Source organism: Ictidomys tridecemlineatus, chromosome 5 (genome assembly GCF_052094955.1).
Source record: "Ictidomys tridecemlineatus isolate mIctTri1 chromosome 5, mIctTri1.hap1, whole genome shotgun sequence".
Lineage (NCBI taxonomy): Eukaryota > Metazoa > Chordata > Mammalia > Rodentia > Sciuridae > Ictidomys > Ictidomys tridecemlineatus.
The window spans coordinates 86,372,090-86,391,391 of record NC_135481.1 but is presented as its reverse complement, the minus strand read 5'-3'; positions in this window follow the sequence as shown (position 1 = coordinate 86,391,391).

The following is a 19,302-nucleotide window of genomic DNA, read 5'->3' as shown; positions in this document are numbered from 1 at the left end:
CACAGTGCTGGTGATTTCTGCAGAAATCAACTGTATAGGAGTCTTCTTATACTCTCTGTGATGCAGTATTCCGACTACATGAGATCTGGGTCACGGAGCAACACAGAATGCTGCCTCCCTCTGGCCCGCCATCTTGGAATCCTCAGAATATATCTTATTAGAACCTCAGTTTTGTGGATGTATACAATGGTGAGATTCAGTATTGTGTATTCATATATGTACATAGAAAAGTTATGTCAGGTTCATTCAACTGTCTTTCCTCAAGCCTGTTTTACTTTATGCATACTATCTTTCCTAAACTCCTATATGTACAATTTCTGAAAGTCTAATTATGCTTACTATTTTGTCCTTTATTAGTTTGAAAATTAGAAAGGCAAAAGTGGTTTGCTCCATTTTGATTATTAAAAAAATGAGACTTAGTTTTGTGAAATTAGTCTTTGGTCATGTCTAGAAAGCACTTGTTCAAATTCCTACTTGGTGATATTAACTATATAGCTACTTCATTTCTTATTCTAGGATTTATTTTGGCAAGCTTAATTTGTATTTATCTTATTTTTGAGAACTTATAAAAAGAAAAATGTAATTCAACACAGGTTAGTCAATATTCACCAAAGTGTCTTCTACATATGAGAGATCACAAAGACATATCAAAATAAAGACAAATAGAGACTCCTTCTTATATTTCAGTGCAACCCAAAACAGGAAGGCCTATTGGGAAAATTCTACCCTGATGTTAGTCCACACATCTCTAAGGAAGTGTTCCATCATTTGCAGTGTGTCACATACCTTGTTTAGTCCCTACCAGAAGTAAGTAGCAGCAGAATGGTTATGGATGTCAATTCAGTCTCAAACTAAACTTTGTTTAAAGAAATTGATTGTGTCTATTATTTTGTTTTATGGATGCTGGGTACTTCCTTTTATCCTTTAAAATCTTCAAAGTTTAAAATTATATAAACCTGTTTTGTGCATTTCAGCATTATTCAAGTTCTAAAGATTTTATTCATGTCATGTTGTCCATGAAATATTTGACAGATGTGCTCTTTCCTTGGACATCATATTTGCTTCGAGAAACATAGCTCACAGTATAAGGAATTTGTAATTTTCATCTTAACTGACAGGACTGGCAGACACAGTTCTCTCAGTTGATCTGATGCATATTTTTGATATGCATAAATTATTAAAGCAGCCTTATTTGTTTATAATTTTACATTCTCAGAAAAGTGAAATAGATTATAACATAGCCTTGTTCAATATTAAACAAAATGTTATTCAAATAGAGTGAAGCCCTCTGTGTTTTAGTGTAGAAAGCTGAACGCATTTGTAGTAACAAAAATGATGCAGGTTAGAGAAAATGCAAAGCTGATCATGGTTGTAAGATAAATAAGGAATTTGGGCCAAAATAGTTTATGTACATACCACTTTTAATACACATCTCTAAGCTGCCTTGACATCAAACAGTATTTTGTTTTGTAGATCCAAGGTAGTAACCTGTTTTATGTTTCAACTTTCACTGTGGTGGAAATTGAACTGTTAGTTGAGTTGTAAAAATCAAGTTTATCATAAAACTGGTAACTCACTATTAACTACCACGCAGTGCTGTAAACATGACCCTATTGTGATACTACAAGACTACCTGTTCTAGAACATGACAATCAGTTAGAAGGAACAGGAAAAGGCAGTGTTTTTGTCACTAGGAACAAGAAAGATAAAAAGAAGATGATCGTGTGCTGTTTCATTGTTTTCTTCACAATTTTAAGACACGCACTATGCTCTTGATGGCAAATGCCTAGAGGTATGATGCCTTCATTTTAAATCACAGCTGTGTGTATGTTTAAGAGGTTGTATTGGCATTTTCAAGGAGTTGCTTCTCTATATTAGATATTTTGTTTTAAGTGCAGCAAAAGGCCAAACTCAAATTCATTCCTAATGAGCCATGTGTTAATGTCAAAGTCTCTGCTGTCCACTCAAATGCCAAAGAACACATCTGACTTTATAATGAGCCAAACAGTTGTCTCTTCATAATCTCAGTTAGCCTTCTGTTAGGTAGCTGCATCCAAAATTTATAACACAGTGGTGCAGGTTGTTGCTGTGATGGCTGAAATCCAATCAAAGATGTAAAACTCCTCATATTGTGTCAATATTATTGCCAAGTCTTTACCATTTGTCTCCACATAGAATAAACTGACCCAACAAGTTCCAGATGGAACGTTGCCTGATTTTCATCTGCTCTGTACACTAATGGGGGAGAGATCAAAACCAGATGACAGGCATCAAGGCAATCAGCCAGTGGCAGAGTGGATGAAACGTGGGCAAAAGTCTGAAGTGGCACTGACAACTCTTCCTTTTCCCCAGAGGACACAGTTTCCAATTAATCATCTAATTTCTTACACTCCCAGGTTCTAAACTTTACATACTTCAGACTTGACACTGCTGGCATTCAGAAAGTTTAGTGTTTGCCTTTTCTATGCTCTGGGTAGTATGTCATGCATACTTAGTTAACCTAGTAGGTCAACATGAAGAAGAATGTCATTATGTGTCATGCAGAATATAATGAGTATATAGAAATAAGGGCATTAGAAGATGTTTTGAATGGAGTGCCAACAACAAATTAAAATTGTGATTATATATATCATTCAGACAAGACTATACAACTGGGGGACATTTACATTTGTGTTATATTTCCTAGTGTGTTGATCTGTACTGAAGTCAGTTCCCAAATTGACTTTTTACATGTTTACTTTTAATTATAACAGGCAAATTGGAGTATTTGTACATTTAAGTTGAAAAATTTTTAGCTTTATTAGTGATGCAAATACATTAGAGTCAAAATAAGATGAATAAATTGTATATATTATTGTTATATGTGTTAATTCTTATATAATTTTTATATTTAAAAAAATTTATCCTAGTTGCCTCTGTAAAAACTGAATTTTTTTTTTTAAAAAAAAGATTATTTAGGTAGATCAACTTAGGTAGTCCCACACCACACAAATAAGTCTGAGAATGAATTTTGCTCATTTAAACAACAGGGAGCAAGCACTTTACAGAGATATCACTGAGCAAAAAACTTGCTACATACCCCAGGTTTGTTTTAGTTTAGTTTTTTTTTTTTTGACAAGCTTTTTAATAACATTTTCAAGTAATAGCAACAAAAATGATAAGCAGATAAAATTTCTTTTAATGTACATATTGATAAAATATATGATGTTAAAAGACAACAAAAATATATTGCAAAATATCAAATTATTTGAAAACTCTGAATACATGGATAACTTAATTTTAAATGAATTTGTAAAATCTGATATTTCTTCTTTATTTATTTGTCTAATACCCAATGAAATATGGCCTTCTTGTAAATAGGACTCTTTCTTTTAGCATTTAAGTGGTTATCTATCATGTGTAAGTATTTGATATTTATTATTAAATGTTGAATATGGAATGAAAAAGGCACTGTTTTTGATAAGACCAATGGTCGGCTTATGAGAGAAGCTTTGGTTTTGATTTAGGTAAGAAAAAGAGTCAAACCAAGGTAATATTAGAATAACTCTGTGGAGAAAAACTAACCAAAAAAGCATAGAACAGAGGAAGTGAAATAAGCAGGCGCCACATAAACTTGCATCTATGAAAGAAACTTTCTTTATTTTCTCATACTAAAATAGAAAAGCTAGACAATATAGACATTGTTTTACTATGACTTGACCACTACACACCTACTATTGGTAGGTTTATTTAAATTATCTAGACCTTTAAGTTGCTAGAATATAATTGTCATTGGTCTCACTGAGTTATGAATGATTTACTGGGTGAGGTTTGAAACTTAGTAAATGTATTATCTCTAAAAAATTAGTGTAAATACTTCCATGCTGGATTGACAAATGCTTAAATTGAAGAATACAGTATGAAGAGATCCTTGTAGTTCCTTACTGTGGACAGGAAACTGAAGCATCCCAAATGTTAAGTATGAATAGTAATTTTATATAATATAAACAGAAAATAAAACTCATTCAAAAGAAATGCCTGTTGAGAAACTGAGATGATTATCAGCTATTTTGCAAAATCATATATGGACCTGAATTTTGATATTTTGCTCAGGTGAGCTTCACCATTTCAATGTGAAGCTCTGGCACATACATAATTAATCAACAGAAGTAGAATTCATGATGATTTTTTGCTCACTGATATTTTCTCGGCAAAAGTAGATGCCAAATGGGAAAAAATATATTTATAGTGTTCTTTCAGGAATTTGTTTCAGATTAGAATAAAATGATCACAAGTTTTTCACATATTTTTAATGTCCACATTGTTATAGATCTCTGATACCTGGACAAGTATTTACCACCATGCTAAGTGGAGTCACTAATGTTAGAATCTTAACCTGTCCTTTTGTCCTTTTTTCACACATAAGTAGGGGTAGTAAGTACTGACTGTTCATTCTAACTGAAATTTACATAGTCAGGTTTCATTGCTTTAATAGAGTCACCTTTGGAACTGTGGTCAAGAAAAATAGCACATTAAAAGTTAGCACCACTTATTTTTTTATTTTTTATTTTTTGCATTATGAAGATCATAGCTATGATCAAGCAATATAATTTTATTTCATTACTGCTTATATTGCAACTATTTAATTGATTCTTAGAATTGCTGATAAACAGATATTATAGCAATAAAAAATAAAAGTTTTAGGATAAATATCATTTTAACTATAATTAGAAATTACAAGTCAATGCTTTTAAACTATTTTTTCTCTCAAAAAAGATTGTGTTGCATTATGATTATATAACATAATTGACTTTAAATATGCATTTAGATTTATAGTCTAATTAATAACTTGTAAAAGAAAATTAGACAATTCAAAAAATGTTTTGCTTCAGTTATAAAAGTGAAGGGAAACAATACATATCATGTACTTGTAAATATGTGTAATATTTTAACCAGCATTACATTTGAGGATATAGTAATACTATTATTAAAAATGAGAGATAGTATCAGATGCACTTCATCCTTTTTTTCTTTTGACTAGAAATTGTTTTTGTATTCTCATCTTACTTCATTGTTTTATAAAAATGATCAATGTGATTTCACATCTCATATTAAACATATAAATACTTGTTTGAAAATAAGAAAATGAGATAACATCAGTTGTTATATGGTACACATGAACATATATGGATATGGATTTATTTAATCACCATAAATATTTATTTCTTTTTACATATCTCTAAGCCAAGATTTACATACATGTTCAAAATATCAATGTGATTTTATAATTATTTTCTCTTTAAGAGCATTCAGAATAACATTATATTCAAACATACTCTAATGTAACAATTATTTATTAAGATTAACTGAGCAATATAAGTGATGTTTAGTAGTGTTTTGCATTTTATGCTTTTAGTAAAAATTATGGTACTCTACCCTGTAGAGTCAATAAATAGCTTAGAGTTAATATTTTAAGTTCCAACTACATGATGTTATATTTTTCACTTTAAACTTGCAAACCATTAAAATTCAGGGTAACTACTTTGGGGGATGAATCACTCATTTAAGAACCATCATATTGAATATCTTGCAAATATTCTTCTTCCTTATCATCAAAAGTTCAGCCTTGGTGAAGATGTTATGTTGGTTTAGATCATATGCAGCACTTAAAGATTTGTTATTTTAGTGTGTGACTGCCATGTACAGTTAACAAATCCTAACAGATATAGTAAGGATTTCAACCCAGATCTCAATTGATGGTATATAAAATAACAATTCTAGGGGCTTAGAAGAATCCACTTATGTTTTCCCCAAGACTTGAAAAATTCCTTGTCATTACTGATAATGTTCATGATAAATGAAGCAAACAAAAATAACCTTCTGTTTATTTCTTCTTCTTTTTCTGAGGCAGGGTCAGCCCCATACTCAACCCATTCCTTTAACTATCATTACTGAAAGCTAAAACTCTCAATTAAACTTCCTTAGTTAATATTTCTACTCCTCCAATTAAGACCTGTTTGTTTTGGGTAGCTACTTAATTTCTCTGCATATTAGATTGCCTATTTATAATAAGGAGATGACAATGGCATCTAGAAGTTGTTGAAGAGCATGAAATGAGAAAATACGTCTAAAATCACTTAGCACAGTGCCTAGTATACACTATACATTCTTTAAATGACAATATTATTATTGCTCTCTGCTCCATTTCCAGCTATCTGCTCTGATAGAATTTATTGGTTTGTGTAATATGTATCATGTGATTACTCACCTGCATAGCTTTCGATTTGTTAAATATTGGCTTGAGAGAGCTATATTTAAGCAAAATTCTACTTGTTTCTCATTAATTGTAAAAACTTTGACAGCAGAGATCACATCTTATTTATGTTTTATATTCTGTGCTGAAAATGTAAACTTGTTATGATTTTTTTAAAAAAAATGTGTAAACCAATAGATCTTCATAAAATTAGACATGATTTTTTAATGTTCAATGGTAACTAATTAACAGAGTATATGTATATCTCTAGGCTAGAGTTTCCTCTATGTGAGGTATCTCTAAGAGCTAAGAATTTTCATTCCTGTACTATTCAAAAAATAGAAATTGGCGTATAGATTATAGGTGTGGGTTATTAAACATGCATAAATTTTTTATCTCTGTTTTTTGACAGGGACTAAAAGCTATGATATACCAGTAGTAATGGGTAAAACTAGTGCCCAAATTTTTATTTCTAAACAATAGTCTTCCATAAAAGCAAAAAGGATTTTTGGATAAATAATTAAGCCTACTGATTGACTTTTAGAGATAAGCCTGGATGTTTTTATAATGTCAGAAAGGGCATAGTAAAAAGACAAAAAGAAAATTGAAGCATTATAAAAATAATACAGGAGACAATCTAATGGACAAAACAGGAATAAATTGATTAAAGTTCTTATATTGAATTATAATCAATAGTTATAGAATACTCATGAGTGCATACAAATATAGATAAAATATAAGTAACTAAATGGATACGGGAGGGCTCTTTAATGAAATAAAATTTCAATTAAATGTATTGTTTAAAATGGAATTGAAAATCATCCTTTGGCAAATATCATAGTAATAATTGCTGCAAACAAGACCTACTGATGGATGCTAAATTTAATGGGAAAAAGTTTGAGAAGAAAGAAGATTTACATAGTGTGAAAGTCTCTCCCCACCTAATAATTATTAGCTTCAAAGGGGAAAAGAGCAACTTTGCATTGGAAAAATCGGGCAGCAACCATTTTATCCAAATGATTAATGTCAATGCATCACCAATAATAAAACAAATTAGCATCAAAACTTGTAATATGAAACATTGAGAAGGACACAATGTCATTTATGTGTTATTCGTGCCAAAAATTTATAACCTGAGTCTAACCATAAAAAAAAAAAAAGACAAACCCACACTGAGGGAATTCTACACAATGAATGAAAAATATTCTTCAATAGAATCAAGGTCATAAAAAGAAACAAAAAAAAGTAAAAATAGGTGAATTGTTACTGGTTTCAGGATACTAAAAAGAAATAAAGAAATAATAACTAAATATCCTGTGCAATATTAGAATCCTAAGAGTAAAGAGATGCTAGTGAAAGGGAGGACGGATACGGATAGGAATAGGAAAGATGGAAGAATGAGTCAGATATAACTTTCCTATGTTCAAAATACACGACCAGTGAAACTCCACATCCTGTACAACCACAAGAATCAATCCTAATTAGAATAAGTTACACTCCATGTAAGTATTGTAAGTCAAAATACACTGTATATCTATAAAGAACAACAATAACTACTACAAAGAGATATTAGTGGAATAATTTGAATCAAGTCAAATGCTTGGTTAATAGCATTACACCAATGTTAACATTCTGTTTCTTAAAATCGATGTTAAAATTAGTGAAATTTGAGAGGACTATAAATATAAAATAATTATATTATTTTTACATACACAAAATTCAAACTAAAAGGCTAAGAGCATTTTAATTTTTTTTATTGAGTGAAGGGTCATTAATTAGAGAACAGTTAGGAAGTTGTAAGTTTCATATTGTATTTGGTATAGGCTAGGATTATTCAAGATAGGTTAGAATATCACAAATGACAATAAAATTTTAGTGGCTTCATACAACCAAGATTTAATGCTCACTCAAAATTTTCTGTAAGCCTTGCCAAATTCTCAATGGAAAATATGTTTGGAAGGGTACAGATATTTAGACTGGTAGGGGTTCTACCAGTCTATGTTAACACTATTTGAGATAAGTGCTATCTTTTGCCAACATATAACATGGTACTGTGGTGTGGAACTTGATTGTGCTAAAAGTTGAAAGAGAAAATTTCTCTTTCTCAGTGATATTTGCAATATTTCATTGTTCATATAGCTACATCTAACATAAAAGTTAGTAATATATATTCGTTCATGAATCAGAATATAAGAAAATGATATATCAGTGAACTTTCATTCCAGGTTCAAATTAATCTTGAGTAAGCACTATTTATTTTTAAATGAAAACAAAACAAAACCCTCCTATTGTGGGAAGAGAATCACCTTATATAAGGGAGATCTTAGTTTTCCTAGGAAACAGGTATAGTTCTAAGCTAGTTACATAATCTTTCTTACCCCTGCTTATTTGCTTGTCAAATGATGATGATGCTCTCCCCCTTGTTGTGGCTTAATTAAATTAAAGTATAAAAACATTCTGATACAGTTTCTGACATAGTTAGTTAACATGCCTTTAATAAATTGGGGACGCATTTTGAGTATAGACACATAGAATCACCAGGATTAGTATAAGAATCACCTTAAGCTATTTAATTCATAATCCTTTGTCATTGAAAAGAGCCATCTGATGGTGGTATTCCTCTTGTGGGGTGTGTGTGTGTGTGTGTGTGTGTGTGTGTGTGTGTGTGTGTGTGAGAGAGAGAGAGAGAGAGAGAGAGAGAGAGAGAGAGAGAGAGAGAGCAAGTGCATGTAGGCTAGCAATAGGATCTACATATGTGATTTCTGTGATGGTTAATCTGAATTGTCAACTTGGTTGGATTAAGAGATGCCTAAAATTAAAAGACTTCTAGATGTGTTGATGTGGGTGTTTTCAGGAATGATTGACATGTGGAACACAAAACTGAGGGGGGCACCCTGAATATGGGCAGCACCGTCCAATGAACCTTGATGGAATAAAAAGGTGGAAAAATGAGGAAGCTGATAGAGAGGGAGGCTCAATTCTTCTTGAGCGGATACTCTGATTGTACCTGGGATGGAAGATATCAGACTCTGCTCCTTAGTCTTCTGAAGTGGAGACTGTCCAGGAAGTTTTCAGGACTTTGGTTCTGGACTGGGGCCCTATCATTGGTCCTTCTTCTAAAGTTCCAGCTTCTTGACAGAGCAGCTACAGGTTCTCCCACTCTCTAGTCTGCAGACAGCAATTGTGGGACTATCCAGTTTCTGATCCCATTAGCCAATCTCATAAATCATATATAGATATGTCTCCTGTTAGTTCTGTTCCTGTTGATAAAAGCCCAGATTTTCCCATAATATTGTTGAAAATTGAAGATCATAAAGCCCTATAAAAAGAAGAGAGTGGAGGGTCTTAGCAACAGATCCTGTTTATCCTGTAATTTTCTCTCCATATAGAAGTTTTTCTTATTTAGAAAGGACAACTATCATAGAACTAGGATATAATCAGAGAAGCTTCATTTACAAATCTTTAGAAAGCTTATCCAACTGAGTCAGTGTTAGATAGAGATATATTTTCATTCCTATCATATTTGTTAAGCCATATGTTATTCAGCTTTTCTAATACTATCTCAGATAAAAATGCCTTAATTTGTATTACTCTGAGACATAGTGATCTATAATGTGGGGGTGGAGAGGCATTAATTTTTATATCCAAGGCATCAGTTCACTGATTTTCAGGTTAATATGTATCACAATTAGGAGACTGCAGGGTATAGAGAAAGTTATGTGGAGCACAAATCTACAATGTTCAAATGAATGGTCTGCCTTATGAGGCTACATGCATTTTAGAAAGCAAATATGTTCATTTAGTCACTACAATTATTCATTTATTCAACAATTAATTTTGCATGTGTTGTGTCAGGAATTGTAATATATACCAAAGGTAGATATAGAAATAATAAAACAAGCTCCCGGCCTTCTTGGAAGAAAGAGAAAACCATGTAAGCATATGCATAAGTTAACATCATTTTACAAGAATGACAAATTTTATGAAAGATATTAGAGAATGTAATTGTATAAGGAGCGTTAGAAGGGAAAGTTACCTTTTATAAAGGTAAGGTCAGGTTCTTTAAGGAAATATTTGACTAAGTGCTAACTAATGAGGTGACTGGGTCAAGTGAAGATCTAGGGATTGCTGTATGTCAAAGGAACTTGTGTTATGTTAATAAAGTAAAAATGTCCTCATCTAGATGAGGAGTAGAACAAAGTGGCTTGATTAGCGCAGCTGAAACACAATTAAGACAGGGAATCTTAGCCTGAGAGAACTTACTTCATTAGAGAAGTAAGAGGGGCCCTCTTTTGAAAAGTCTCCTAAGGTGTGAGTAGGTGTTTAGGTTTCATTCTTATTATAAGAATATCTTAATTCTCTTAAATCTCCTCATTAAATATATACATAGAGGCATATAATATTACCTAAAGTATAATTACTATGAAACAAAGCTACTCTTAAAAATACCTTGCACAAACAATAACTTGACATTGTTAATGGCCAATGAACTGTAGTTCCTTTATATTTTGAAATTCAAAATGTATTCAGGCAATTGATTTTTTCATTTTATCAATCTCAAAAATATATGCTTCCCTGATTCTATTACTTATTAACAGAATAAAACATCTGGATACCACCGTATTTTATATTCTTGTAACCAGTATTATTCACAACTGAAGTGTTTAATAAAGAAGTGTGTTATGGTTTAGATATAAAGTATGTCAAAAAATTCATATGCAAGATAATACAAAAATGTTCAGAGATTAGATTATGAGTGGAATATGATTGATCTACTGCTATGGGTTAACTGGGTAGTAACTGTAAGCAGGTAGGATGTGACTGGAGAAAGTGGGGTACTGTGTTTGTGGGGTTTACATTTTATTCCTAGTAAACAGAGTTTTCTTTCCTTCATGACTGTCATTTCTTGAACTGTGTTTCCTCCACCGTACCCTTCTGGTATGATCTTTTACCTCTTTGGTCCCAGAGGAATGGAATCATCAAACTATGGCCTGAATCTTGGAAACCATGAGCCAAAAAAGATACATTTTTCCTCCTCTGAGTTGTTCTTTTCAAGTCTCTTGGTCACAGGAATACAAAAGCTAAAACAAGGTGTATGACCTAAACATGTACACTATGAACCAACAATATCCATTCGTATTAGATGGCTAATATATTTTTATTCTAAAAATCCTGGTTGTCTTCCTGCTCTAATGTGGTTATGTGGGTTTTAAATGTTTATGGCAAATAACTAGTAGGTCATTGTTTTACTGACTCAACAATTACATGCTATAATTAAAACATAACTAATGCAGTCTGCCATAATTTTGAAGAGAAATTAATCCATTTAATACATTGCATAAGAAAGGTATTAAAAGTTTAGGTGAGAAGAAAAGAACATGGAAATTGCCTAATAAAGCTATATATAAAGTTCTATTAGGGCATAGAATAGTTAATATTTTCAGGATTGTCAAAGGATTTGGAAGTCAGAAACTCAAGGAATTAGAAAAGTTAGATTTATACTTCTCTTTATCATCTTTCCGCAAAAGGACCCCATTCAGAAACACATACGCACTCATGCATACAGACACACAAAATAGGAACTAAAGTAATGGAGCAAAAGGTCCCTAACCTACTCTAGCAGTTTAGAATGTTTAAATATTTAATTGGGCTGAAACAGATAAGGTCAGTCAAGAAAAATACTGAGTTTTTCTGTTAAAAAGCTTTACTCAGCAGGTAACTTCCACAAGAATTGACTAAACTTAAACATTTTTATAATAGTTACACCTTTAGAATGCTTATCACATAGTATGTACTCAATAAGTATTTGAATATATAAGAAAATATATTCTAGCTGCTGCAGTAAGATTCCCCTCTGTTAGTGAAATACATATATACATTTATTTTTCTGTTTGCCTAGTTTTGGTTTCCATTTAGGACTATTCATATGTATTATTTATGTGTTAGTGCAACTGACTAATCAGATCTCCTGGGTAGCACTCACATTTCAGTGGTCAATATGTAAGAAACATGGACTAAGTACACGGACATGGTAATGCACGTCTTTCTTGATTACTTACCCGATGGTTTATTCTAAGAGTTTCTTTTTTTTCCCCCTAGATTCTCATGATGGTAGAGTTACATTTTTTTCAATGGCTTTAATGAATTTGCATAATTTCTTTAATGAATTTTTGCTTTTCTAGTTTTTTTTGTTGTTGTTGTTTTGCACTACTGGAATTGAACCCAGGGCTTTTTGTATGAGAATCAAGCACATCCCATCCCCAAATAATTATAGCCCCATATGATTATTATATTCTTGCTTTTCAAAATATTTTGTTAAAATTTTTTTCTGAGCTTTTACTTTTCTTCTCACTTTAAAGTTCTCCTTCTTTTGTGAGGCTTTTATATATTTGTATTGTCTTGACTTTTTAAATTTAATAAATATTTCCATATGCTATTTTCAAAAAAATCTGTTTCTTCAGATGATATATCACTAGGTATATAAAAACGAAATTTACAATTTTTAAAATAAAATCATTTTAAACCCTGAAGGGCCACGCATAAATTATTTCTAATCTTTTCACTTTTCTAGCTGCCTAAAAATACATAGAATTTCATAGATTTTGGTAACATTTTCATTCAATTCAATAATTTTAAAAATGCAATTGTTTACTTTCTTCATTAACTCATGAGGTGTTGAGAATTTTGTTTAACTTCCATGTATTTGCAATTTCTGATTTCATCCTGATTTCCAGTTTAGATTCTCCTTTAGATTACTAATATTTACTGTACATATTCAGGTACTATAATTTTAAAAGTATATATATATATATATATATATATATATATGTATATTTATAACTATTGTATGCTTTTGCATATACCTATATAAAACTATATATTATAAGTATATATAACTATGCCTAGTTATATGCATATAAAACACATATGCATTTTTTGAATATAACTTTATATATAACTATACTTAACTGTGTAATATGTGCTATATATAATGTGCTTTTATGTATAACTATTTGTAACTATTATAAGGTTTTGACCCATAACAGTTCTAAGAGGAATGATTATACCTATAAATAACTACATCTGAAAGAAGAAAGATCTCAAATGATTTGGTACTGTGCCTTAAGAAATGAATAAAACAAGAATTAACTAGATACATAATTAAGATTAAGGAAATAATAAAAAATGAGAACATAAATAAATGAAAAAGTTTAAAAGACCAATTGAAGGAACTGTTGGTTTTTTGAAAAGAAACAAAATCAACAGAGCTTACCAGACTATGAAAAAGAAAAAATTCAAAACAAAGATAAAAAGGAGAGGTTATATGGATACTTGAAATAAATATGATAAAAGACTATTATGAACAATTACATGCCAACAAAATTATATAACCTAGAAGAAATGAATAAATTTCCAGATTCATAAAACCTACCAAGAATGAATCATAAAGAAAGAGAAAATATGGGCAGATCAATAATGAGTAAGGAAATTGAACTAGTAATAAAACTTCTCCAATCAGAGAAAACCCATGACCTTATGGCTTCACTGCTTAATTCTACCAAACATTTCAAGAAAAACTGTTACCAATCCTAACAAAAATATTCCAAAATTATTGAAGAGTAAGGGATACTTCCAAATTCACTCTATGAGGCTAGTTTTATCCTGATACCAAAACCAGACAAGGATCCAATTAAAAAGGAAAACTACAGGCCAATATTACCAATGAACATAAATGGAAAAATCCTCAAAAGAATACTAGAAAACCAAATTCTAAAGCACACTTAAAAGATCTTTCATCATGATCATGTAGTGTTCATTCCAAGGGTGCTAGGGTGGCTCTGCATGAACAAATCAATAAATATGAAACATCACATTAACAAAATGAAGGAAAAATATTATACAGTCATTTAAATAGATGCAATGAAATATATTTTATAAAATTCAACATACTTTTATGATAACAATTTTAAAAAATAGATAAAAACTAGTGTACCACAACAATAGAAGTCATATATGGCAAACCCATAGCTAATATCATCAGAATAGGAAAAAAGTTTAAAGCTTTTTCTCAAGATCTGGAGCAAGACAAGGATACCTAGTTCTACCATTTCTATTAAAAATAGTATTGGAAGTCCAATCCAAATCAATAAGGCAAATTGGCATTGTTTACAGAAAATATGATCTAATGTATAAAACAACCCTAACATATAAAAGTATCTTTTAAAATTTTCTAAAAGACCCTTGAACTAATAAGCAAATTTAGCCAATTTACAGAATACAAACTGACATGCAAAATTCAGGATTGTGAGTGTTCCTATAAAGTATACATAAAAAAATGAAGAAAAAATCCCATTGACAGTAGCTACAAAAACAAAACAAACAAAAAAGACAGGAATAAATGTTAACCAAAGAGATGAAAGATCTTTTAATGAAAACTATAAAACATTGATTAAATAAATTGAATACTAAGAAGTGGAAGGATATCTCATGTATTGTTGAAATGTTTAAACTATCACAAACAGATTCAATCCAATCTTTATCAAAATGTCAGACATTCTTCATATAGAAAAAAAAACTATCCAAAATGTGCAAGGAAACACACACACACACACACACACAGGCAGAGCCATCTTCGATAAAAGTAGAAGACATTGCACTATCTGATTTCAAAATTTACTACAAAGCTGTTCTAATCAAACAGCACAATACTGGCACAAAAACACACACATAGATCATTGGGTCAGAATAGAGGGCCTATAAATTAAACCATACATCTACAGTCAACTGATTTTCAATAAAGGTTCTAAGAACAAGCATTGGAGAAAGATAATCTTCTTAATGCATGGTGCTGGGAAAATTGACTATCCACATGCTGAACAATAACTGAGATTTTATTTTCATCAGTTAAAAATCAACTCACAATGCGTTAAAGACTTAAATGTAACACCTGAAACTATTAATCTAATAGAAGAAAACATGGGGGAAATATTTCAGGACATTGAAGTGAGCAAGGAATTTCTGGACAAGACACCAGAAGCACAGGAAACAATAACAAAAGTAGACAAATTGGACAATAACAAACTAAAAAACTTCTTTATAGCAAAGAGAGACGACCCACAAGGATGGATAAAATATTTGCAAAAATATACATTGACAAGGAGTTAATATCCAGAATATAAAAGGAACTCCAAAATTTCAGTAACAACAACAACAACAACAAAATTAGCAGTAGATCTAAATAGACATTTCTAAAAGAAGACATCCAAATGGCAAATGTATATATGAAAAAAAAAATGCTCAATATCACTAATTGTCAGAGAAATGCAAATCATCTTACTTTGGTACTGGTTATTATTTTTAAAAAATTGCAACTGCTGGCAAGGACATGGAAAAAAGGGAACCCTTGTACACTCTTGGTGGGACTGTAAATTAGTATGATTATTATAAAAAATAGTATGGCGTTTCCTCAAAAAATTAAAATATAAAACTAACATACAAATCAGAAATCACACTCCTGAGTATATACACAAAGCAAATGGAATAAGCTTGTTGAAGAGATAGGCACTCCCACTTTCATTTCATATTCACAATAGCCAAGAAATGTTCACAACATAAGTGTCCTTCAACTGATAAAGAAAAAATAAAACATGGTAGATATACATGATGAAATACTATTCAACCATCAAAAAGAACAAAATACTGCTATTTATGATAATGTGGATGGAACTGGAAATACTATGTTAAACAAAATAAATCAGGCACAGAAAGACAAGTACTATATTATCTCATTCATATGAAGAATCTAAGAAAATTGATGTTATAGAAGTTCAGAGGAAAATAGTGATTTGCAGAAGCCGGAAAGAGTAGGGGTGGGGATGGGAGCAAGAAGCTCTGGCGTGCTATTGCACAGTAGGTTGACTACAGATAACAATTATGTACTGTTAATTCCAGAAAAATAGAAGAAAGGGTTTTGAACATTTTCACCATAAAGAAATAATAAATGTTTCAGGAAATACATTTGTTGAAACTAATTTCAATATGTAATGTACACATGTATAGAAATGTAACATGATGCTCCAACAATATGCAACTTTTTTGTATTTTAAAATATCAGCTAAAAATGGATGTAAAAGTAAAGTAAAATAAATGAAAAACAAAATAGCCCCCGAAGTAAAGCCAAGCACCCGATGACTTCACTGGTTGAATTATATCAAGTTTTAATTAAAGAAGAAATGATAACAATGCTTCTTACTTTTTTCCAAAAAAAAAAAAATATTGGATAAGGAGAAAATTCTTTTAAATTCCTTCTAGGGGACTAAACACTTGTACACTTATTACATTACACTTATGTTATAACTAGACCAGAATAAAACCAAAGAATGCTACAGGGCAATGTCTCTTTTGAACACAGACGCAAAATCCTCAAAAATACTTTAGGAAACCAAATACAACAGCACCTGACAGAGATGATTCACTGTGATCAAGTTCATGCCAAGGACAGAAAAATGATCCAACACAGGCAAATAAATGAACATGATATTACCACATCAAATGAATGATGTACAAAAATTATATGATCATCTCAGAGTGTAAATTTTTGTTTCAATTTAAAAGGAAAAACAAACAAAATCACAGAAAATAGTAACAGAATTCAGAAAGCTGGTAGAATTTTCTGTGATCACTTATCCATAATAACTCAACTTGACTTTAAACTTCCTTTAAGAATAAAAAAGGAAGAAGGAAACTTTTGCTTTCTTATTCTTTTCTCCCTATTGACTTTTGTTATGATAAGTATGTACTTACTACCACTCCCACCCCTTTCTCATTTCAATTCCTAAAATAACTATAATGCATGGAAAATTGTTTCCATCAAAGAAAAATGTAGTATATTTTAGGGGTTAAAATATGCATGGTAATATATAAGCATATTAATTAACATTGGACATTTATAAGCCAGGCCTCAACTTTATCAGTTTTATCATGCAGTATAATTTTTCATAAACATTTTCTACAAAATTTAGATTAAGTGCTCACATAATTATTAAGTTAACAGAGAGAATTCTAGTCTCCTGTATTGTCTCAGACTTTTTCAACATCCGAGTTGATCATTTATTATTTCATGGAAGTGGGGACAATTTCTTACTCATATACAACCATGATTTAATTCTGAGCTAGAGGATCTAGCTTAGATCCTCTTATGTATTAGGTGTTAACTAAAAGTTATTCAATAATGAATACATCTGGGTATTAACAAATTCTATGGATATCAGATTTCTGTTCTAATTCTAAGCACTTAATCAGAATCATAATTATATGATAATCAATATTTAACTGCTCTATTTCTTTGTCTTCTGTGATTTAACATGAAAACAAAATATAGTGTTACTTTTCTACATCATAGAATCTTCAAAAAATTTCAAGTCCTATACCACTCATAAAAGAGCACATTGTGTGTTTAGAGAGATTTAATCAAGGAAAAACATTAGTGCATTCCTGAGCTTCCTTCTGAAGAATGTTCTCTTTTAAACTTGTTTGCCTCAACCTGCACATTTCATACGCTCGGCCTCTTGAAGTCATTTTGCATTATACTATACAAAGCTTCCCTAGATTATTTAATATAGAATTGTACTGAAGGAACATTTATTTTAAAAGACAAGGATGATTGATAAGACATGGTACAAATATTGTAAAGTAAAAGGTCATGTTTTAATCTTATTAAACTGAAAGAAAAAATGTGTTCACACACTCCTTGAGGCCAGAAGGACTTTGAAAATGAGAACTCAAAATTTAGAAGTGCATGAATCAAGAGAAGCTTCATGAATGTACACAGAAAAAATATTGTAAAATTCAATTTTTTTGTCAAATAAAGATTGAACAATGTCTATTGTTTTTCTATATAGAAGTGGCATTGGAACAAGTATCCTGAAAAGGTTCCTCAAAACAGTGATAGGCCTTGACGCAAACCATAAGCATCCTTGATGCCATTGCAGAAAGGAACTGAAGGATGGATCAAAAGGAGGCACAGATCAAATGTGTTAGAGAACAAAAATATACACTCTGAATGAGGGTAGAGTGTGGACAGTGGAGATGAATACACTAACTCCATCTTAACTAGGCATATTTATTCATGTAAAATCCATATTGAAGAGATGTAATCTAAAAGTGTGTTTGTACATCTATTTTGTGCTGCTAACTGAATATATGAACCATTTGGGGATGGGGGTCATTTTTTGACATCTGGACCATTACAAGGATGAGGGGATATTTTTTTTCTTCCTTGTTTTTTCATGTAATTAACTTTGTGAATTCCAATAGTACTACATTGGTATATCTGTAGATAAGTTTTAATAATTGATTTAATACTGCTGTCTGTGATTAAATTATTTGAAAGGGACCATAAAATCTGAAACTTAATCCATGTGAAAGTGGATTTTTAAACCTAGTCTTTAAAACGTGAGGACTTTTTGTTGTCATGCACATCTCCTTTCTACCTAACTTTAACCTTATGTCTTCTACTTCACCTTAGAAACAGTCGGAATTTTAAGAACAGTTAACTAAATATTGTATAATCTCATAAGCACATTCTAAGTTTTATACTTTGGAGGAAGGATAAAAATGAATTTAATGTGAAAACATTTGTGGAGTCACCCAGCAATTATGTTAAAGTAATAAAATACTTATAGGATAACTAATATCTCATATGAATAAATATATAAATATCATTAGTAAAATAATAAAAAAGTGTAGAGCATAAACTACTAACTCATTATAAACTAAATGCAATGGTATATCACAAAGTTTAAGAAAAATGGTCTTGGTTATTTAAGTATAGAGTTTGAACCTTCTACCTCTTTATGTTTACTGAAATATCATCACCTGTCCCCTAGAAATATAACACATAAATGGAGAAACATATCTCACTTCCAATGTTCTAAGTCATACAGGTGATTTGATTGAATATTATCTTTAACTCTTTGTTAAAAAATTGTCTCTCAAAATATGTAGCTTCCTGTTTTATATAACAATTTCATTCTTTTACTAAAATACCATAAGGATCATTGTTGATTTTA